At 57.6% G+C, this 24,009-nt stretch overlaps 1 protein-coding gene across 16 annotated transcripts in view; it reads right to left on the reverse strand.

Moving 5' to 3' along the window:
• The window catches only part of RBFOX3 (RNA binding fox-1 homolog 3), a 188,890-nt gene that overhangs the window by 115,146 nt on the left and 49,735 nt on the right, over positions 1-24,009 (reverse strand). The window lies entirely within an intron of this gene.

Here is a 24,009-nt window from a genome sequence, read left to right on the forward strand (position 1 = left end):
TCCCTGGCACAAGAGGCAGCAGCATGTGGGCAGGAAGCAACACTGCCAGATCCCTGCCTGTTCTCATGTGCCTGGCCGGGGCAGGATGCTCAAGACCCAGCCAAGCCAGGAGAGCCCCCGCTGCTGCGGCTGTGGCGCAGGGAGCTTACATCTTCCCCACGAAATGCTTCCCTTGACGAGCTATTCCAAAAACTAAGCGGCCAGAGTCAACTCCCCTCACCCTGGCTACTTGTCACCCCAGGATGCCAGTCACTGGTCTGCTCCCACGGTCTGCAGAGCTGTGGGGCCAGGGTGTCCCACAGGACCATGCCCCTAACCTCCCATCCCATCAGGGCTGCTCACAGCACAAGGCAGGGAGTCCAGCCCTGCCCTACAGCAGCCCCCCAGCACCCAGACCTGCTCCACAGCAGCCCCACACTGGGACAGCCTGATGCCTCACCGCCCTCCTGGTTCCTCCTCCGGCTCTGCCCACACTGGTGGTGTCACCTGGCCACCAAGTCCTGTCCCAGGGGTGCCATGGCCACCTCCGCACCAGGCAGAGTCATGCCAGCACTCAGGACATGTGCCACTTCCTCTGTGGGGATAAGCCCAGCCTGAGCCGTGGGTCTCACTGCTACCCACCCCAAGCCAAGCAGCTCCTCAGCTGGGGCCTGGACCCCCACACTTTTTTGATGTGAAAATGCATTAGAACACCCCACATCCCCAGCTCACCCCTTCCTGGCTCACCCACAGCTCCGGCCCTGCACTGCTCATCCATGATCAACCCTGGGCCTGCAAAGAGGAGCCGCCAGCAGGAGCATGCCCAACGCAACTCCAGTAATTACAAGCAGATAAGGCTATCAGCTGTAATTAACCACTATCCACAGGCAGACCGCTTGGCTGCAGAGACTTTCTTCCCTTCTTTTCCCCAAGACTGCAAAATAAATTATCCTGCAAAGTTAGCAGAGGCTGAGCTATGGAAACAATTAAACAAAAATTAAATCTAATTCATTTATACTCTGAGCACAAAGTGGATAATGTGGGGGTTTTCTTCTCTCTTCTCTCTTTGCCTTGGTGTTACAGAGGACTATTATGGGAAATTAATCACGGGGAAAAGCAATGAACGTGATCTATCGCTCTTTAAAAGTGCACTGTAGTGATTATATAAAAATCTATTAGAGGCCAGGAAATAGAAGAGTGACACCATTTAAAAGGAAAAAGGAGACAGGGCTGGTGGCAAAGGGATCGATTTCTTAACAGACGGATCCGTGACAGAGGGAGCAGGAGGAGGTCAGGCCCACGCAGACCCCCGGGGCAGCTGTGAGGATTGTACCCAGCCCCTGGACCCGGGACTACACGTGGCCAAATGGCACCCCCAGAAAAAGCAGCCTAATGCCCCACAGCAGGGCTGGGGCTGCCCCCACAGGAAGGGCTGGCCCTGCGGGGTCAGGGCTGGGGGTCCCCACCGAGCATGGTCCCACAGTGCCTGCTGCAAGCATGGGCATGCCGACGCGGTGTACACCTCCATGGTGCTGCACGGGGTCTTCGCCCTGGCACATCCTCCCGTCTCCCAGGGGGCTCCAGTGCTTACTGGGGGCTGCGGGGTGGGGGGAAGGACAAAGCCTGGGTGACAGCCAAGAGTGATATCAGGGAGAGGCTCTGGGGTGTGAGGATGACCATGGGAAGGAAGGGCACCGCACTGCCTCAGTGTGGCTGTCTGGGCCGTGGCCAGCGGCAGAAGAGAGTGCGGTGCCAGCGACACCGGCAGCAGGTAACTGCCATGCTCGGCACAGCCCCAGTGCCCACCCCAGCCGCAGAGGCTCCTCCACAGCCACAGCCCTGGGCTTCACTGTCCAAACAAGCAGCACTTCAGCCTCTCCTGCCTGCACAAGGATGGCTGCCCCCGTGCAGCTGCAGCATCCCATCACATCCCCTTGCAGCTGGGGGGGATCCCAGCACTGCCCCCCATCCGAGGGGTCTCCAGAAAACTGACCCCATCATTAACGATGATTGCGAGAGCAGACCCTCACTGCACCAGCAGTAAACAAGGCTGGTCCCTGCCCAGCCGCCCCCAGGCGCTCGCTCGTTCGGCACGCTCGGCGGTTTAACGGCTGCGATAAAACCTTCCCCGAGGCAGATTCCACCATAAATCCTGGCCTGCAGCGGGGCCGGCCGTACGCCAACCTGATGCTTTAATGACACCATCAATCCCTGAGGAGCACAAGGTGGAGCAGGGAGACACGTGGGCTCCAGCCCCCGCACGTGGCCAGGAAGGGGCCAAACCCCCAGACCCCCAACCCCCCAGGCAAGGGGTCAGTGCTGGCCCCCAGCTCCACAGGGACCTGTCCTGGGGCCAGATCTGCAGCCACCTGGGGAGGGATGGGGCATCACTCTGAGGGGCTGCAGCTCCCCCTGTGCCGCCACAGGCCCCAGCACAGTGCTGGTGGGTGCCGCACTTTGGGGCTGAGGCTGCAGTGAAGCGGCAATTGGCTGCACATCGCTGGGTGCACGATGGGCAACCCCACACCACCATGCAATCCCATGCTGACGGGCTCATCCACAGCCACCGTGGCCTCCCAGGGCCATCACCCTGGAACCAACACTTACAAACAATCCACCAGTTCCACATTAACGCAGGCAAATGCCTTTACGTGAATTTAATGGAGGTTTCTCCTCCCCACCAGGCAAATGGAAGCCAAACACACCACTCTCCCTCCAGTGCACCTTTTCAATGATTTAGGGAAAAAAAAAAAATTAAAAAAAAGAGTGGGGGAAAAAAAAAAAAACCTTTGATCTCAGCAGCCCATTTATTTAGCCAAGGCTGGGATTTAATTGAGAAGGGATGTCCTTGAATAAATGTGGAGATGTCCTCGCGCCCTGGGAAGTCTACTGTGAGTTGTACAATCCACTGTATGAGGCCTTCTGCTCATCCAGAGATATTCTGGGACAACGCAGCCCCAGGGCCACTGCCGCATGTTGCCCATCCAGCCCCTGCACTACTCATCACCGAGCACACCAGCGGCAAGCTGGTGAGGGCTGGGTAAGGGAGGCACCGAGCCGCCCCAAGGGATGGGCGCTCCCAGGGCCGAGGGACACTGCTCTGCCCCCATATCCAGCATGAGGCAGAGGTGGGAGGCCGGCGTGGAGGCTGGAGCAGCCATGTGCCCATGACCCAGTGGGATAAGGACTGGGACCAGCTTGGCACTGGCGGAGGGGCTGCAGGTGGGACACATCGCCCCAGAGAAGCCCAGTTACAGCACGACAGAAGGCGAGGGGCAGCCTGTCCCTGAGAGCTGGTGCTCACACCCAGGGTGCCAGCACCGTCCCCTCGCAAATGCCTTCCACACCGCCAGGCTTGGCGAACGAGGAGGAGCCGCAGCAGAGCGCCTGCCAGCCCCAGCAGGGAAGTCGGCATCACCGGCCGCAGTGGGCAGCTTCCTGCTCATTTCCTCGCAGCCTGCCTGCAGGCTGCCGGCCCCTGCCAACACGGAACACCCCAGTCCCCCCCCATCCCTTTCCTGACAGCTCCCTCCTGGCAAGGGGCAAACTACCCTTCCCGCCCAGCCTGGCTTTTAGCAGCCACAAAGCCTCGAGCTGAGAAAGGGAAGCAGGCCTGGGGGATCACCCTGCACCTGCACACCTCCAAGGAGAAATGGAGAGGGGCAACGAAGGTGGGGAGGGGCGTCCCTCAGCAGCAGCACTGCACCCACAGATTTGGGTCTCCTCATCTCCTGCCCCTCCACCCCTGCCCAGCAAAGCCAGTGCCAGGCGCTGATCAGCAGCATCCTCCTCCTCGGCGCAGCCGCGTGGGTGTCTTTTCACCGCGTGGCTCCTGCTGCAAGGCTCCCTAGCTGGGGAAGCGCCGTGCTATTTTAATCCAGCACTCTCCCACCCATCCCAGCGAGCCTGGCTGCAAGTGCAGCCCCCAGGAGAGCTCTGCCCCCAAGCCCCCATGCCATACAGCCTGCCTGGATGGAGAAACACCCCAAGGCTGCACTCAGAGGAGCCAAGCTAAGTGCAGGAGGGCAGCAAACCCAGGGATGGGGCTGGCTGCAGCCCACCCGCCACCACCACGAGAGAAGCTGCAGCTGCAGGCTGGGACGTGTCCCTCTTCTCCTGGAGGCTGGCTGCGTGGGGATGTGGAGCAGGACAGGGTCCTGCTCTTGGTCCCACCAGACAGATGTGATTTTACCCTGGAGGGGAATTAATGGTGATAAAGGTGCGCACAGCACAGGGACCTGCAGGAGAGGATGCAGGGAATTCCCAGCTCATTAAAGTGCTGGCATCTTTCAGCCCATGGTAACAGCAGCTCCTTTTCTCCTCGTCTGTTAAAGTCCTTGTACTCCCCCTCCCAGGAGACCCACACTCAGCTCCGCAGCAGTCCCACTGCCATCCCACCAGCCTGCCAGCCCCGCAGCCAGCCCTGCCAGCAGCCCGTGCCGGCGGCGCAGAGCCATGGGGTGCCGGGTCCCCGCACCGTGCCCGGGCTGCAGCTGCGCCTGGAGAGTGGGGGGCTGCAGGCAGAAGGGGAGCAGGAGAGCTCTCAGCCCCTGGACTCCGCTGCGGCTAAAGGCGAGCTGATTAAAGCAATTAGGATTTTAAATAGTAACATCAGAGTGGCTCATCAGCACTGAAGAGGCAGTCAAATGACAAGTCTGAGGATCCTATTTAGGGATCTCAGTTGGCTGAGGATCCTAAGCAAGGCCTCAAGGCTCCCTTGCAAAGAGAGGGGGCCCAGCGCAAGGGTGTCCCAAGGACCCCACAGCCGCCCCAGCACCTGCCCGGAGCAGCCCACCCAGGGGTGCCAACGGGGGCAGCCCCGTTGCACACATCCAGCTCCATCCCCTGCCCTGCAGCCACAGCCAAGGGAAGTGACCACATGGCAGGGGCACCCTGTGGCACCAGCATCCCGGGCACCCAGCGCTCCCCGCAGCAGCTGTGCTGGTCACAAGGGGCAGCCCGCTGCCCGCTCCTCCCTTTCCTTAAGCTCATTGTTTATTCTCTCTAATAAAGGCTCTGGGAAGAGGAACGTGGAAAGAATTCAGCAGCACTTCTCAAGAGACAGCACCACATACCAGCAACCAAAAAGTACCTCTTGCAACAGATAAAGCACAACACACACATTTTGTCTACTTGGACTCGAAGTCTGATCTGCCAGAGATTTAAAGCAGTCTGGTGGGAAATCCATCTATTTTGGTGTATACAAGTCTCCAATCACAAAGGAATCTGGACACAAATACAGATGCAGGAACAGCATAAGCAGCTGTGAAATGCTCCATACTTTTCCCTCTGCTCTCTCATTTGCCACACTTGCATTTGTTCCTCACTGTTGCTGACTGACGCCAGGGTGCAGATGGATGCAGCACCCAGCCCCAGCGCCTGGGGATGCAGAGACCCCAGGGACAACAGCATTAGTGGGGACACCTGCAAGGAGCTTCCCAGTCCCATTCCGATGGGCCCTGCAGCCCAGGACTGGGCTGTTGCTCCAGACACCCCCCCATACCCACTCCTGAAGCTGCATCCTAGCAGGACAGCATCACCACTGAGCAGCTTGATGTCCCTGGGGTCCCTGGTCCTTGGGATACGTGGCTGAGCAGCACCAGGCATCAAAGGGACATGGCCTGTGCCACACCAGGGTGGCCGTGACAGCTCACCTGCCAGCTGCACAAAAAAGCCATGGCCTTGCAGAGGGGCAGGCAGGGACAGGCAGCACCAGCCAGCATAGGGGAGCACCCACGCAGGGCTGGACCCTCTTGCTCTCAGATGGGGGAAAAGGGATAAAAGGGCAGGAGCAGGAGGGCAGGAGCTGCAGCCTGAGCACAAGACACTCGTCGACTTTCTTGCAAGCTCCGAGATGCTGTAGGAGGGTACTGGCACAGGCATATTACATTTATTTATAGGCATTTCTGTGGCACTCAATTAAACGCTGTGGTGGAGATATTGCAGCGTGAAGAGTATTTAGAGCTGTTTAACGCCTCTTAGTCGGCAAAAGCCCATCTGATTCCTGCAGCGAATTGGGAAAGCGCGCATAGCAAGGGCAAGAGCAAGGAAGACTGCCCTCTCCCAACGCCATCTCCACTTGTGAAGAGAGACAGGATCACTGCACTTGTGGCAGAGCATCCATGAGTCTCGCATGATACTTCACTGTTTCTAGGTCAGCAGGCAAGGGACTGGCGTCCCGCAGCAGGACACGCATCCCCACCCTGCCCAGCTCCAGCAGAGCCACTTCCCTCCAGTTGCTCCTGGGCAGGCAGGTTGCTAAGCCCCCCACACATGATGGCCAGCCCCACTACCCACAGGCATGGCTGGGCTTGGACCCTTGCACTCCCCAGCACCCCCAGGTGCTTCCCATGCCCTGCTAAAGGATGGGACCTGCCCACAGAAGGGCACAGGAATTCCTGATGCTCAGGAAAGGCTCTTCCACAGCCTTTGCTGGGTTTCTATTAACCACTCTGCAAAACCTCACTGCAACTTATCAGGATGGCAAACAGCAGAGCCAATAAATCTCTAGATCTCAGGAAAGCCGCTGGGGGAGAGAGTTCAAAGGAAAGGCTGACAAGTGCATGCCAAGGTTAGCTCTAATTGCACTGCTGCAAATTCACCGGTGGCACTTTCACCCTCTGATCTGTTTGCTCCCCTCTCCCGCTCTGCCTGCAGTGTTTGGCCTGCTCATCCCCTGGCCATGCAGCTCCCAAGTGTGGGGGAAAGACGTGTGACCCTCCAGGGGTACCAGCAACCTCACGGCCCCACCGCTGCTCACCAGCGGCAAGCTCGGGTCACGCGATGGAAGCGAGCAAGGCTGAAACACAGCCACGGGTGATGCCAGAGAAGCACCGCCAGCCCCTGGGGCAGCTGCTGCTGCTGCCACCCCCCAAGGAGAAGCCTGCTCCCGTGGGCTCTCCCACCCCATCGCCCTGGCACCAGCAGTCCCAGGTGCAAGACTAGCTGGACCCGAGTCCACTGGCACCCTGGCAGCAGTGACTTTGCTCCAGCCAAGTGTGTACAGGAGCCCATCGCAACCACCCAGTGCTGGGCAGCAACATGGTGCACCTGAATGGGAGATACCCTTCCTTCTGCTCGATGACAGATCTACAGAACCCTAGCAAGCAGCATCCGCCGGGCAGGGGCAGGATGGGGCCAGCGGGCATGGGGTGGCCATGGCTCACCCCAACAGCTGCTCCCGTGCACCCAGGCTTGTGTCACTTGCAAATGGATGCAATTAAGTTGATACTGCAGCAGGACCGTAATTGCTGTTTCCTTAGCTTGGCAACACGACCCCGGAAACCCCCATTATACTAATCACTGTCAAAGGAACACAATCGCAGAACACATAAAAACCTGGTGTACTTCATGGTGAAATATAACACCGCAGAAGGCTGAACCGTGCCATAAATCTGCTTAGCACTTAACACTGCCTGCTAAATGGCCCCGCTTAATTATAGCTCTATAAACATGACTATATAGCAATATCAATACAGTCAAAAATCAATCCTGCTGATGGACAAATGGACAGACTCACATCCTGCTGACCCCGGGGCTGGCCCACCGCTGCTCCCCACAGCATGGGGCAAGCCAGGCTCCACACTCCCAGACTCGGCAGGGATGTTTGCAGATGTGCCGCTCCCAGCAGCTTGGCCCCACTCTGCCATCCCAGGCACACCACGACCCAGGCACTCGTCCTGTGGTTTCCAGCCTGCCTTAGCCCAGTGCTGCTGCCGGCCGCAGACAAGACATTAGCATTACAACCCACACTGATCTTTGTCAATTATGCTACAGTATTTGAGTTCTAACCAGCTTTAAATTGAATCAGGACGAAATCATCAGTATAAAAAGAGCCCGCACCAGCCCTTCAATTCCAGCACTGGGAAAAAAAAAAGTTATACATCTCATAATGGCCTTCTACCCCATAATGAACAGGAAAAATAAATTAGATTCCCAGCTAAGGGTATATTTATACAATTTCATTACGTGCCCATGAGCAAGTCTGGTTTTCACCAAGATAAAAATGAGCTCTCAGCAATGCTCGTACTAAATAAATGGAGTGATTTAACAGCTTAACAAGGGCTGCGATAGAGGGGTTAAGGAACAATGTCAAAAATTGAAAATAAAAATAAAAATATTTAAAATGCTCGCGTTTATTGAATGACGCTAGCAATGCCGGGCCGGACTCCACCCGCTGCCTGCACCCAGCAGCACTTGCGGGCTGGAGGGATGAGAGACGGCAGCACTGGGACCACGGGTGCATCCCCAGGCTGTGGGCATACTGCATCCCACCCTGTTTGGAGCAGCACCGGGAAGACACCTTCCTACTGCTTTGTGTTCTGGCTGCTCAATGTACAAGTGATCCTTGTGAACCAAAACCAAAAAATCAGGTCCCTCTCCTTGCCGGCTGTCAGCCGGGCAGGAGCAGGTCCAGCTTGCTCCCACACTGCCACACTGGTTCCATGGATGCCAAGCCATATGTGCTGGCTGCCCGCAAGAGCAGCAAGGGCTTTTGTGGCAGCTTTGGGGCTGGAAAGGGATATTTGCAGCCTGGAAACTGCTCCCAGACTCTGAAACATTCAAGCCAATCAAGGCTCCTCTCCCAGTGCTGCCCAACAGGGAGAAGGACAGTGGTGGCACTGGCCAGCCACCCCGGCAAGCTGCTCACACACCTGGCTGCCAGCACTGCCCTGCTGACAGGCTGCAAAGGTGCAACACGCTTGCCATGGGGAAGGGGCATGGAGGAAGCCGGGAGCTCACCAGGAGCTCACCCTCTCAGCTCCATGGCGGGTCTGCAGACAGTGCTGCGCAACCATGGCACCGAGGCGCAGCAAGTCGCAGGGACGAAGCAGCCCCAGCCCCACGGCCCAACACGTCCAAGCCTCTCTCCTCCAAGCACTGCCACATGTGCAGCCCATGATCCCTTCAGCCAATTTCCCCAAACCCAGAGGGAAATTCCCAATTCCCTCCTCCCAGCAGAACCTGTTTAATCAACCTCCTGTCACCGAATTCAGCCACAAGCCAAAACCTGGGCTTGCTTTTCTTGCTCTGCTTTCAGCCCTTCTGCCTGTGGAGGCTGCCGCACGTCCCCTGCTCTCCCCCTGAGTGTCCCTCACATGCAGCCAGGAGGGGACCCAGCCAAACCGCCCACGGACGCAGACAGAAGAAGTTGGAGAAGCTTCTCGCCCTTGCAAGGTTATCTGCTCCTGGTGAAGGTTCCTCCATTCCACCTTCTGCTGCTACTGAAAAGAGCGTGTCAGCTCCCCCTGGGCCCCCATCCCGGACCATACATCCATCTGGGCTCAGCATCGTGTGTCTTCTCCAGCACAGTCAGGCTGATCCTAAATCCATAACCCACACTTGAATAGCTCATCCATTTAATGGTAGATAGCTGCCAGCAGGCAAATCTGTCCTCTCAGCAGCAGCAAAGCCAGAGCTAAGCAGTTGCCTTTTTTTTTTCCTTTTTAAATCAATTGTGAGGCCACATGGTCCATTGGAGTGATCTGGAGACCAGGAGCCATCTCCAAGACAGAGCTGGCTGGCTTGGCTGCCTATCACAGCTCTCCTGCCACAAGGTGACATTTCCTCCTCCATCCTCCCTACCCCAGGGAGCCGGGAGGATTAATAGTTCAACAGGGCTTTGGAAATATGTGTGCCGAGAGTTATGAGCCTGATTCATAATAGGAGTTCCCTCCCCTGCTACAGAGATTAATCACCGGTGCAAATGCAAACACCATTTGGGCTCAACCATCCCAAAATGCAGCACAGCTGGAGAGGAGAGGAGCATGCTGCCGGCTCACACCCGCTGATGGGGCTTTGCGACACGTCGTGTTGTCAGAGCCTCTTGCCTGCACCTTTACCTCAAGTATTACAGAAAAATAAATTTATTGTGGAAAGTACCAGTTCAAAGTGATTGAGCACTGCATGCAAACAAGGTGCAAGCCCTGGAGCCTGCCTGTGCTTCCTCTTACTGGGAAGAATTAGTGGGCAGCCCTGAAGCAAGCTCTGCTCCAGCCTGGCACACGGGAGAAACTCAGCCCATACAGGCACCGACTGGTTAACAGCCGACCTGTGCTTAAACACCTTAATAAAAGCAGCAAGAGGCCAAAATCATCTCCAGAGGAGCTGTTCCTCTCCCACCCCCCCCATGGCTGCAGAAGAAGCAGGGCAGCTCCTGGGGAAGATGCTGCCCTGGGTGCCTGCCTGGCTGCTCCCCTGCTCAGAAAACACACAAACCCAGCACCGCTCATCCTGCCCAGCCCCTCGGATGGCGAGGACCACCCCCGCAACGCAAGGTCCTGGCTGCTCTGCAATTAGTTCCTGGTGTCCCTTCAATGTAAATAACGACCAGATAATTTTTAACACACTGTTTTAACCAGCCCCAACCAGAGCAGTTTCCCACGTTGCTGGAATCCTTTACAACCCCCTGAAGGATCAGCAAATGATTTTTCACTTCTTCCTTTCGATTCGAGAGAAGAGGGATCTCGGCTCAATAGTAATTAGAGTGAACTGCAGCTTTTAAGCAGTCAAAGCTCGCGTTACCACTGAGATGCAAGAATGATCTAATCAGGCATCGGGGTCAGATAACAACAAAAAAAAAATCCTTAAGGAGATGATAACACCTCTCAAGTGTCTGCCCTGAGCTGAGCTGCCTGTCCTGCCTGTGGCCACGGGGCCTGGGGGAGATACAGGATGGGAGCGATGGAAGATGGCACGGCAGCATGGGGACTAAGATACAGCCGCAGAAAATCTGCCCTGCCCTCACCTCTGCACGGTGCTCGGCCTTCCTCCCCAGGATGAAGAGGAGGATGACTCCCGCACCTCCCTGCTGATGTTGGCAAAGGCCAGTCCCCACTGTCCCACCACCCTGGCCGACAGTGGTGGTCTGATGCCAGATCCTCGAGAGGGAGGAACATGGGCCATGTTGGGGGACACCCAGTTTCTTCTTCCAGCTGCTGCTGGCCCAGCCCAGCCCAGCCCCACAGCCCCCCACAGCCCAAAGCTCCCCAGCCAGGGCCAGGGGCCATGGTGCTGGCAGAGGGGCCCCACAGCAGTGCTGGCACCAGAAGGGAAAACAAATCTGCTTTCCCTGGCTGCCCTCAGTCCGCCCCCACCTCACCCTCCTGCTGCCCCCCCTTTGCCCCTCTGCACATTTAATCTGCTCCTCACCCCGAACCAAGGAGGATGCCAGTTCAGTGGGGCTGGATGCTACAGATTAGATTGCATCTGTCTGGGTATAAATAATTTACCGCTTGATGGTCAGAGTGAATTTAATTAGTTCTTGTTCTCCTGATACAATCAGCCCACCGCTGCTAAAGCATTTCACTCCGAATTAGCCTGAAAAGGACTAACAAGGCAGTGCTAATTTTACACACACGACATCCCCCACAGTCTCTGAAAATACAGCTCCATGGAGCACTGTGCACCGCCATCCCCGCGTGAGGCCGGGGAGAGGGACAGCATGGGAGCAACCCGGGGGCCAAGCCTGGGGAAGGAGGGAAGCGGGGTGGCCAGAGACATGCACTGGCTCACCAGCACCCAGCCCTTCTCCTTCTGCTCCTTACTTCCAGCTCCCCAGGGACCTGGGAAGGGGGGCAAGGGGATGGGACCTTGCTGCTGCTGCTGCCTGCCAGGTGCCCCCCTGCCTGGGAAGGGGCTCGCTGCCAGCCCAGCACCCACCTCGCTGACCCCTGTTTCCCCAGCACATGGGGTCAAGCCAGGCCACTTGCTGCTGGAGGAGAGAAGGCTGCCGCTGCCTTGGAGAAACACCAACACACATCAGTGCTCCCTGGAGATGTGCGTCCAGTCACCTGGAAGGGAGAGGAGGGGAGGGAACAGCGGGGGCAGCTGCAGCTACAGCCCCTGGGTAAGGAGATGGGCACAGAGCCCTCCATGGTCACAGCAGCCCCCAGCCCCAACAGACAGCTCTGGCCCCCACCGCACACCGGGGCCCTGCCATGCTCAGCATCCCATCCGATGCAGGGTGTGCATCAGCCTTGGCCAAGAAAAATCTGGGCTGTTCCAATGGATTTACGTGCAATCTAAGGAACCAAAGGCAGCAGAAATGCCCCTGGCTCCACCGGCTGCAGTCACTGCAGACCCCAAGAAGCACATCGCTCCAGGCTGTGTGCAAACACGTCAAAAAGCAGTCTTGTCCCCCAAAACCCACTGTAGCAGGGAGAGAGCCAGCAGCCAGGGACACAGAGGCAGCATTAGCCGATGCAGCAGGTGAGGACGCCAGAGCCTGTGGCACTGGCTGCGCAGGGTGTCCTGGTGGGCAGTGGGGCATGGGCAAGGCTGCTCCAACAGCAGCTCGGCAGCATAGGGCAGCACTCCCATGGCTGACGTCCCTGTAAAGCATCGCTGCGTGTTTTCCCTTCACTCTGTAATTAGAACCAGGTTTCTCCTCTAAAGATGGAGTCTCATTGACCGCAGTGCTTTACTGGTCCTGCCTCCCTCCTCTGACCTACCCTGTCTCCACCACGATTTATGCTCCACATTAGCAGTCTACCAGAGCTGCTTCCCGCATCACTGAGGTGGCATTGCAGCTGGCTGAGCTGCACTGAGCCCCACCAGCAACCCCAAACCACAGCAAACAGCGTGAGGTGACACCTGCCCCAGGCACAAACCCCTCCGCTGACACAAACCCATTTGTGCCCAAAAGTGAAATTCTGGGGACGTGGGGCCAGCAGAGTAAGGCTGAGTGAGCACTTCCAGCAGCTGCAGGGATGCTCCGGGCTGTGCCAGGGGACTGGGTGTTCCTGGTGATTTCTGCCTGGAGCAGAGGGGCACCTCCACCACAAAATCACCCCCACAGCAGCTCGACCACTACCTTCCCTGCCAGGATGGCCACACTCCTGCACAGTGAACTAACACACTCATTTTCTCCACTCCTAATTGCAGGGCTCTGGCGCTAAGCCTCTAATCCAACACGCAGCATCTCATCAATAAATCACCCCGCACAGGCAAAACGGCCAGCAGCTATCAGCAGCTGTCAGGAGCCCGAGGGCAGAACCCACCCACCAGAGCTCGTGACCTTTCCCTTCGCCCCAACAAATGGCTGCTGGGCCACCGGCGTCGCAGACAGGGATTGTGGCAACACCAGGCGGCACAAGCAGGGCTGGGGTACAGAGACATCCCCAGGGCATGGCAGTGCAGGGGGGAGCAGCATCCCACCCTCCTTGAGCTCGCCCTCCAGGGCCGGCACAGCCCCAGAGTCCCTCTCTCCCTGCCAGGAGCATGCCTGTTTGATCTTGCCCTCTCTCTTGTTCTCATGTAAGCTGGGCTGACAACTCCTCTTCATCACAGTGCCAGAGTCTTCCTCAGAGGCCATGCATCTCAAGCAGGACAGCACCATAAATATTGCATAGGAGGTGTTTCTAATCTAGTTATGGGTTCAGCCTCTCATGCTCTTCCATCAGGGAGCCTTGGATTGAAATTGAAGTGTATTAGTATAATTTTATCAGGTTTTATTAAGCCTAGGGTCTTACATTTTTTATATATAGTTTTAATTAAGTTTTAAGTCAAAGAATGCAGTCGCTCGTATTTTATCTTGCCATGTCACATCAGAGGGAGGCAGTTAATCAGCACGTACAAAAACTTCCCATCGCCAGTGATGAACGTTCTGCCTGCAGAGACCATCTTCCCTCCATCGTTCACAGTGGGAGCCCACAGCCTGACCAACCCCTCTGCCCAGCCCCAGCTCCCCTCGCCTGTGCTCTCGGGTCTCCTGCCCTCCGACACCAGCACTCCTCCAGTAACGCACGCAGGCAGGGAGGGAAAAGCCCCCGGACAAAGAGGGGAAGAGGGAAGGTGGCCCAGAGGCAGCTGGCACCGGGGGCTGCTCCCGCCCGGGCTCAGCAGCAGCAGCAGCTGCCACTGCCAGCAGGAGAGCTGGCAGTGAACCAAGAGCAGGTACTGGCAATGCTGGCAGAGGGACCACCTGCCCACGCTGCCGCCTCGCCAGGTCCTGCAAGGGACAGAGCCATGAGCGATGCTCTGGTTGAGCCTGTTACCCAAAGGCCCCCCACCCGCTTCTACTTCCCCACTGACAGCAGATGGGCAAACCCAGCATCCAGGGCCGGGCACAGCCACCCACTGCATTCACCCAAGAGCCAGCCCATACTGCAGTGGTGAGGAGCAGTGCTGGGTTGGGTGCTCATCTCTCAGCCAAACCCCCCCAGATCTGCAGCACCCCCAGAGCTCTGATGGCTAAAGGGACTTTGCCCCACAGCTCAGCCATGGACCAAAGGGCTCCACCTCAAACCACACAGCATTTTGTGCTCAATTCGCTCCTGCCACAGGCAATCTGCCTCCTCGGCACATGCATGCCAGCCATCCCTGCCCAGGAAATCAGAAACTGGGAATTTCCCCACCAGCGGAGCAGTGCTGCGCCACCCACTCACAGCAAGCCCAGAGCCGGACCCGCTCCTTCCAGGCGAGTCCCTTCTCAGCAGCAGCCATCTCCAGTTTTACAGCTGGGCCCTCCCCAGGCACCCGTACGTCAGCCTGCGGAGAGTTCAGCCACACGCACATTCCAGCTCTGGGCTGGCTCCCAGGGCCAGGATGAATGGTCACCTCTCCCTTGGGGCAAACACTCTGGGCTGAGCCACGTGCCAGAACCAGGGTCCAAGCCTGGATGGTTTCCTCCAACATGAGAAAGGGGAATCCCAGCCCTCAGATGTGGGGACTGCCCTGAGCCCACAGTGGGCACAACAGCCCCCCGGAGAAACAACCTCCAGCAGCTGCCAGCCCCAGCATGGCATCATTGATCAGGGTTCCCAGGAGCATCTCCAGCTGGGCACACCTCTCCTCTAAAAAAAGAGAGGTTTGGGGACAGTGGTATCTGTGCCTATCCGCCAGTGAGAGCAGCAGATGGCATCACAGCTTGTACCACTGCTGCCTTTGGCCTCCATGGCTCCCCAGCCCAGGGAAGGCCTGCTTCTCCCTAAGGACCTGAGGCAATGGTGGTGGCAGATTGCTCACAGGTCCTTGGGAAAGGCTGATTCATCACAGCTGGAAGAAGCTGCAGATGCAAGGCAGAGCAGAGGCTTCCCACCCACCACTCTGCCTGGGCACTGCGACGCACCTGGCTGCAAGCGCACCCTCCCCACGCAGCTGGGGCGACATGGCCCTGGGCACTCATGCCGCATCGGCCCCTGTGCCCCTTCCCCAGCTGCGAGCCAACACAAACCCTCTGCCAGCAGCTCCAGCCAAGCTCAGGTCCCCAGAGATCTGACCCAGAGCATCTCCGCACCCCGCAGCAGTGCCAGCCCAGGCAGCAGAGCTGGGGAGGATGGGAGCTTTGGGGACACACCACCACATCCCATGCACGTGCCAAGCCTCCCCTTAGCTGGGGAGCAGAGATCCTGGAGGATTTCTGGGGATGGAGACAACAACAGTTCAGAAACATTGCAGGTCCTGGAGTTTTTCTTGCACGAGAAGCAGAGGAGCCAAGTGCAGACCTGTCTCTCCAAGCTGAGGTGCTTAAAAATTTATCATCGAACTTGCAGAAATGAACTCAATTAAAAACCATTTTAATGGTATTACATTAAAAAAAAACAACTCTCATCTTTCCCACGTCAATGTTCCTGTCTGTAAGAGCTGCAGAAACCTCCAAGTGTAGCATTACAAATGACGGGGTACGCACTCTGCCAGTAAAAGCTGGTGGCACCAGCCAGTGCACACCCTGCCACACTCCACTGGCAAGGGAAAGACCAACGGAGCAATGCAGCCACGTAACGCCACGAGCACACCCCACAGCGCACCAGCAAGCCTCATGGAGTTTTGCTCCCGGTTTGCACCAGCAGCACGGTCACAGGAAGGGCTGAGCTCATCCCAACCCTTCACGGGGCTGTAATGAAGCAAAGCCCATTAATATGGTGGGGAAGGTGTGAGGGGGGGCATGGGGTGCCCATCGCTGGAGCAGCCCAAGGCACCAGCCCTGCTCCATCGTGGGATGCTCTGACAAGTCATGCGAGCAGAGACAGGTCTGAGCACTGCTCCTGCCTCACACACCGACTCTGCAGCTACAGCCTCATCCCCGCAGCAGCATGGCCCCCGCTGCCAACACCAGCAGCTTCTGTCTATTTTAGGCTGCTCGTGGAGAGCTCCAGATCCTGCAGGAGGAGGGAACCAAGAGAACCCCGGCTGCTGCACTGCTGCCACCGCTCGCTGTGATTTCAGCCGCCGCTTCCCCAGCTACACAGCCCCCATATCTCTTAGTGGCCCCGACCTCTAACTATTGCTGCTGCCCTTCCCCAACCCCCAGCCCGGGCTGGTGCTGGCCCACAACCCCGAGTCCCGTGGGGTCAGCACTGGCCACAAGACCCCCGCAACACATCCAGGCACAGAAGGAAACAAGGTGGCCCCAGGGAGGGGGTAAAGGACCATGGGAGCTCTTGGTCCTCAAGCAGAACCTGCTCCCCTGTATCCTGCTCCAGCATCCCAGCACTTCTCTGGATAACCACTTCTTGCCCTGGGGAACAGCTGAGCAATGCTCATGACTGGCCCAACAGCATGCAGCTACAATGCCGTCAGCAACAACAGCGACTTCTTTCCAAAGAGGAAGGAGGGAATCCCAGAGTAAGCAGGAATGGTTCTGCTCATCAGCTGCAAGACTGATAGACTGGGGGGGGGGGGGGGGGGGGGGGAGTGTGTTTTGCATTGTCTTCCTTCTCCTTTGCAAAGAAACAGAGATTCGGGGTTGGATTTTAACTTTATCCAGAAGAAAAGAATTTTCTTTGAAAAGAAAGCAATTGGACTGCTTAACTCTCTCTGTCCCCATATTCCCATTAAAACGGGATTTGAGGCAAAAAGAATAGTTTCAAGCCAAGCAGCCCCACTCCTGCCGAATCAGCAGGCATGTGAGTTACCCTGGGGCTGCACCATCCCCAGCACTGGGGCAGCTGCTCACCCCACCAGCAACGGAGCCAGAGCTCACCAGACAAGGGGGGCTCAGGGCAAATAAGCAGTGGCTGCACCATGGCAGGGGCAGATGGGCCACATCCCAGAGCAACTGTGTTCACAAACCCAGCCGGTGGCAAAGCAAGGATGGGCCATGCTCAGACCCACAGAAGAGGATTCCCAGGGAGACTGGGGTGCATCCTGCCCAAGAGTTCCTGATGCTGCAGTGACTGCGAGTGCATCACCAGCCCTGGGGTGCAGGCTCCCAAGGTATCTTTGCATCAGTTCTCCATTTTACAAGAAAAAGGAAAGAAAGGAAAAAAAAAAGTAAATTCAGGTGCTTTGCTGGGATGGAAGAGTTCTTTGCACTCCAGCACGGTTAGCACTGTTTCCTTGCTGCTGGTGCCCCAGCCCTCTCCCCTCAGCACAGGCACCTCAGCCCCTTGCCTGACAGGCAGGAGCATCCTGCCACCGGCACCCAGGCAGTGGGAAGGACACTTCAGATGGTGCTCAGCTCCAAGGCATTGCACCAGCAAAGGCCTCCCGTGCCCACAGGCTGCAGGCATAAGCTGCCTGCGGTCTCCTGCCTCCCACACTCCCCAGGGATGCTGCTGCCCAGCTGCACCCCACTCCCACAGTGCATGCAGCACCAAGCCCTGTGCTTGCTGCAGCAGCACGCTGTGTGACATGCCAGCTGCCCGCCTCACATCCCCCCACCCACACCAGTGCTGGGCGAGCACAGTGGTGCTGCCGGGAGGGCTGCAAGCGCCTGTGCCGAGGCTGCAGATAAATTTTAACTGGGCAGCAAGAGAGCAGGGGAGAGCAAGCTGGAGAGCGAGCTCACTGCGTGTCATTTCAATGCGTGTATTTATATCCTTCACCAACGCAGCATCCCTTTGTAAAGGCACGGAGCATGTATAGTCAGGGCTGTCAGTTCAGCGGCATGTTACAAGTGTTTGATATGGAGATTTTGGCAGTGGGAATGGATGTACCTCGCTGAGAGGTTTATGTAAAATGACAGCTTCTGGAAAATGAAGCACTCTGATATAAAAAAAAAAAAAAAAAAAAAGTACAAACAAAAGGGAAGAGAGGCCTTCCGCTCAGCGAGTCCAAAACAGATTTCTCCTCCCCACCAGCCTGCGAGCATCTCCCCACCACAGCCAGAGGCAGCACGCAGGCAACGCACCAGCTGCACCAGCCCCACCAGCTCAGCTCGACTGGTTCAGGCTTCACACCCACACTCCCCCGCCTCAGACCGCTGCCCCATTTCCATTTCATCACTCCTCCTCTCCCCCTTGTTTACGGGGCTGAGGCTTTTATTGCTGGCTGCGCGTGGGCGTGCGCGGGCAGCTGAGAGGGAGGAGGATGCCTGGAGAGCACTGCTGTCAACAGGCCTGGGGAGATGCTCTGCAACTCCTGCCATCGCAGGACTTGAAAGTGGAAGATGCTCCACAAACAGAGTGAGGCAGTGGCAGGTCCCTCCCGCTGCAGTGCCGTGCCGGGGGACAGATGCTGAGCTCTGGTCGAAGAGTAAGTCCAACACCCATCGGGGAGCCTCTGCCAGCGGACACGGCTGGAGGAAGCCCAGCTGTTGCTGGAGGCATGGCAGGAGAAACAGATGGGATCCCACCCCCAGACAGGACCCCATCAACACCCGCCAGCCCAGGGACCCACCGCCCACCTCCAGCACCCTGCAGTCGTGGCAGCGAGTGAGCCCCCCAGGCAGGTCACCTCAGCCGGGAAGGAAGGTGGCGGCAGTACCCAGCTCTGCAGCGAGGCTGGAGCACCGGCTCGCACCTCCAAAGCTGCATCTGCCTTGGCGTGCTCTGCTGCAGCCAGCTCATTCCTTTGGCTTTACACCCTCCTCCACCACCTCAGAGATGCATACCCATGGCCAGGGTGGCAGCAATTCCTGCTGCAGCTATAGCAATCCATAAAGAAGCTGACTTCTTTCTTACCTCTCCGAAATGAAGGATGATGATTACCCTACATCCCAGTCCACAAAGCTTAATCCAAATTGATGGCCTCCCAGAGACTGTTTCTTTTGCCTATCTCCCAATCCAATACCCGACTCTCCCCTACCCACGCCTACTCAGTAGCAAAACATCAGAGTAACTCACACGGGCTCTGGACAGAAAAACCATTTATCCTGAAGTGAAAGGCTCCTAGAAGAGACATTAAATTAACAGCGCGTTAGGGAGACATGGCAGAGCCAGCCTTGCCTTCCGATGGGCCCCAGGCAGCAGGGCCGAGGTCTGCTTAGACCTCTCCGGGAAGAAGCTCCTCTGCAACCCCCAGGCTGCGCCTCAGAGTCTTTGCAGCAGATTCAGAGGATGGGAGAGGATGAGGATGCTCCCAAAGCCTGTCTGCCCAAACCACACTGTACACCCCAAATTCTAAGTCACATCTCAGGATATATGCAACGCCACACACACACGAGCACATCACCACTTTCACAAGGGCTAAAGCAGAAGTAAACAGCACTCAGGTTCAGACCTGGGTCACGGACTGAAGCATTCCCCTAACGCCGTGGCTCCCCCAGCGCAGAGCAAGCGAGCATCTATGGGCTTCAAAGTCTGCAACAAGAGTTTCCTCACTAAGCTCCCATCAGAGGAGATCACTGCAGGGAAGAGCAAAGCTGTTGCAACAGCACATGCTCTGCAGCGACCACGGTCACAGCCATAGCCACGCACCTACACACCAAGCCAAGCAGCATCCACAAGAAGCTCTCATTTCTAACAGCCCTGCCAGAGCCCTAACACTCAGTGCCCAGCCACCCTGCTCCTCCTGGAGCAGGACAGACCGAATGGCTGCATCGGCCACACAGCAGGATACAGCCACAAGGCACACCAGCATGGGTCTGGAAAGGGGCACCACTGCGCCCACACACACCTTGGGCTCCAAACCCTGTTTGTCTGCTCAAGGGGCAGCAGAGCAGTGACACAGCACCCTGGGGTGGGGTCCCTGCCCCACGCTCCCCTGCCTCCAGCATCAGTACGGCCCATCTCCACCAGCACCCAGATCCCAACCTGACCTAGAACATCTCCCCAGTGCTGTCCCTAAGCAGAAGTCCAGAGGCCCCCACCAGGGCAGCAGCCCCTGCTGCCCTCCCCGGACCGGTGCAGAAGCACTGACGTGCAGAGGGAGCAGCGCCGCCAGGCAGGCACGGGGCTGGGCGCAGCTCTGGCTGGCTATAAATACCCAGGAGCAGAAGTGACAACAAAGGCTATAGCTGAACTGCACACCATAGATCACGGGAACACAGCACAGCTGAACTGAACTGTCCTGCATTTCCCCCCGCACTTGTGTGAGACCTGGGAGAAAACGATCCCCAATGTCCCATCCATTGGCAGGATCCACTGTCACACGTGTATTTGTCCCTCCGGTGCAGCCAGCCCCTTGGCTACCCAAGCAGCAGGGCTCGCCAGTGGCCTGGCAGGCAAGGCAGCAGGGAAGCCTTGGCCACAGGCACCGGGACACAAATCCGCGGGAAGTGGCAGCTCTTTCCCTGGCAGCACCAAGCTCAGGCCACCTGGCTCCACCAGCTCTAGGCATCCTCATTACTGAGAGGCCCCCACTGACCTCAGGCATCACTGAGCAGGAACCCCAGCGTCCCCAGCTGCCAGCAGCCCCCTCCCCTCGGCCAGGCAGTGTTGGGCAGCTCTCCCTCATGCCAGCTGGGCAGCGTGGGTTCCCACAGCCTCGACTTCAGGCAGACAAGCTGATGAACACTCACATATCAGCCCTCCCCTTTCACTGCTTAAGATATCCTCATCTCTACTGCACCACAGGTGTGTGTGGCACTTAGAGCCAGAGAAGCAGCCGAGCTCCCTGCCAGGAGAGCTTACTTTCTAATTAGACAGATAACAGCAAATCATGACAACAGACCACCGTGGGGAATGGCAGGGACTGCTGCTCCAGGGACAGCGGGAGCTCTGGGGCCTTTCTGACAGCTCTTCTGCTTGCTCCACACTCACTCCCCGCAGCCAGCCATGGTAACACATTGGCAGCCCCTGCCGCAGCCACAGCCCTGGAGAAAAAAACAGCAGGATGAAGACAGAGAAAGGGGAGCTGCTGAAGGGCAGCTGGGTCACTTCACCTGCTCCCCACCACAGCCCTCTTCCCTCAGCACCGCAATGTGCTCGGCGGCTCCCCGGGCACAGACGAGAAGTCCCATCTGTGCTCCAAAGAGGCAGGCAGGAGGGAAACACACTCTGTGCAGGATGAGGCCAAAGTCACAGCCAGGCCACGGGTGCTGGTCTGCACTGCAAGACACTGCGAGCCCTGCTTGCATGTACAGGGAGCAGCCCTGACAGACAGCACCCACCGCAAGTGCCAGCCGAGGGGTCCGCAGAGCCAGCACGCCTCGCTCCAGGAAGGGATACCCCATCCTGGCTCTCCATGCCGACTCTGGCACCAACCCAGCATCCATCATACCCCAAGGGAAACTTCTGTGGGGAGCAGCCAGAGCAGCCCCACATCCCTCAGGGCTGGCATGGAGCCAAAGAGTCACCAGGGGAGCCCAGGCAGCCTGACTCACTGGCTGTACACCCCGCGCTGGCTGTCATTGCTCACACTGCCGCGGTGGGTGGGTGGCCATGCTGGCAGGGGATGCACAGGGATGCGGGGGGTGCGGGGAGGGTGCCCCCAGAAGAACAAGGAAAACAAACCTAAACCCAAGGGATATTCATGGGGCCGCCCAGGCCACAGAGCGAGCGCAGCCACCGATGTGCCTGCCCAACAGGAGGATCCCAGGCAAATCCACGGGGACCCAAGTGCTGCTCCGCTCCCTTGTCCTCCCCTAAATTCTCCTCAAAACCAGATGTCCCCTCACGGTGCAAGGCTTTGGTGCGTGCATGCATGCGCATGTGTTTTCATCCCAGTCTATAAATGAGGTCTTTGCTGAGAATTTACAATTCCCTCATGGCCTCAATCTTGCAAAGATTGCTTTTCTAACACTGTTGGGCTTTAATTCTAATAAGCCTCCTCTTTATTACGGAACCAGGTCACATTGCCTTGACACTGCAAGAAAATCTTTCATCAGGAAGGAAAACGGAAAAGGGAAAAAAGAAAGAAATAACAGGGAGGGAGGAGGAAGAAAGGGGAGACAAACAAATAGAAGCTGCTCACTTCATCTGGGGGACTTTTTGAACCAGGCAAACAGCCGGCAGGCCAGCAGCAGGGCTGCCAGGAAGAGGTGCCTTCCCGCAGCGCCGCTCGCACCCCTTAACGCGCAGAATTATTTCTGGTGCGGCTTCACCTCCTACACACACTCCCACCCTCCACTGCTTAAAAATGCCGAGAGGAGCAGGAGGGGAAGCTTGACAAAACTTTGACAGACATAATGGGGACAGAGTTCAGCCCTGCCCTGGACAGATGGCCATTATCCCCACCCAACGCAGGGCTCCTCATTACCTGGCCAGCGCCGCGGGGATGGGAAGCGGCACAGCGGATCAGAGCGGCAGCGCAAAGCACCCGCAAGACCCAAATGCCTCTGCCAGCAGAAATCAAAGCCCTTCGTCGGCAGGAGAAGGCGGCATGGCTTCTCATTCCCATCAAACAACTGCTCAAATATTGATTTTTCGATTCTGGAGGCTCTTCACCCTCCAGCATCCCTCCCAGCACTCAGTCCCTGGGCTGGCTGGGGGCAGTTGCTGCCTTCTCAGCTCCCCAACTTCTTGGGTTTGCCTGGCTCAAGAGCTGTTATCACAAAACATCTCCTGTTGGTGTCTTATGTCACGGCCATCACCACGGAAACTGATCTCATACCCCACTTCAGCTCCCTGGGCCTGCATCCGCAGCCTCCCAGTGCAGGATCAGAAGAGGACTCATTAAACCTCCTGCCTCCATTAACTCCCAGATAGCGAGACCCTTATTAGCCAAAACATACAGCGTGCCAGGACTCCAGGGTGCTGGTCCCTGCTCCCAGTGCCTCCAGACACCTTCCCCCACCTCGCTCAGAGACAAACGGGCAGCCCCGGACCCCCCTGCGCCCCGTGAGAGCCCTGTGTCACACAGCAGGGAACTTCCTAGGCTGTGCCAATGCACAGCGGGCGTGCATCCACAGCACATCACAGGAATCTCACATGCAAGCCACTTAATCTCTGTCACCAACAGCTTGCTGCCGCCCGTGGTGGAGCAGCCCTCTTCCCCTGCCTGCACCAAAGGAAAACTCTCCCGCAGCACATGGGGGCTACACAGTGATGGGGGCCCAAGGTGGCACATCCCCTGCAGGAGAAGTGCCTGACCAGCATGTCCCTAGTCCCCAGCTGGCATTGGGGGTAGCTGCAAGGGGGCTCCTGCATGCTACAGGCACTGCAGCATCCCACAACACCCGCTCACAGGGCTGCCAGGGCCCCAAGGGTCACCGAGAAAGTAAAGGAGAAGCCAGAGGCCACCTGCGCTGATGTAGCCACCATGGCACAGCCACCCTGGGCTATCCCAGCAGCCCTGATCTGGGACATGGGCTGCAGCCCTGATCTGGGACATGGGCTGCAGCCCTGATCTGGGACATGGGCTGCAGCGTGGGGTGTCCACAGCCACACCTGGACAAAACCACCAGCGTCCTCCCCACCATACCCCTGGCAGCAGCCAAATGCAGTGCAGAAGACTCCAAAACCAGTGCTCCCAGCACTGGTACAAGGGCAGAGGCTGCGCGGCAGAAGGCAGCAGCTCCAGCAGCAGTGAGGTTTCCTCTATCCCGCACAAGGAGCCAGGGCTCCAGCCCTGGTTTTGGACATCAGAGATATGAACAGGGCCATTAACACCGTTTAGCATGCAACAGCGTACACAGAGCAATGGCCACGCGAGGTGCATGGCTGCAGAGGCAGCTCGGGTCAGGGAGCACGAGTGTCTCTTTCCCACACTGACGGGGACCCAAATGCACCCTCCAAATTCCTCCTGCTGTTTGTTTAGCACAGGAAAGGCAAGGCTTTACTAAGCCAAACAGCTCAAGCACAGGAGCTGAAAATGCCTTTTGCAGGGTCGGCATGGCGGAGGCTCCTGAACCGCAGCCTCCCCCTGAGAGCACAGCCAGGATTACAGCAGGGGGAGGCCAGGGCTGCTCCAAATGTAGACGTTTTAATTCTCAACGCTAGCAGCTGCACTTAAGGCAAGAGAAGCAGGGAAGCCATGCACAGGAGT

The sequence above is a fragment of the Falco biarmicus genome, chromosome 1, assembly GCF_023638135.1.
Source record: "Falco biarmicus isolate bFalBia1 chromosome 1, bFalBia1.pri, whole genome shotgun sequence".
NCBI lineage: Eukaryota > Metazoa > Chordata > Aves > Falconiformes > Falconidae > Falco > Falco biarmicus.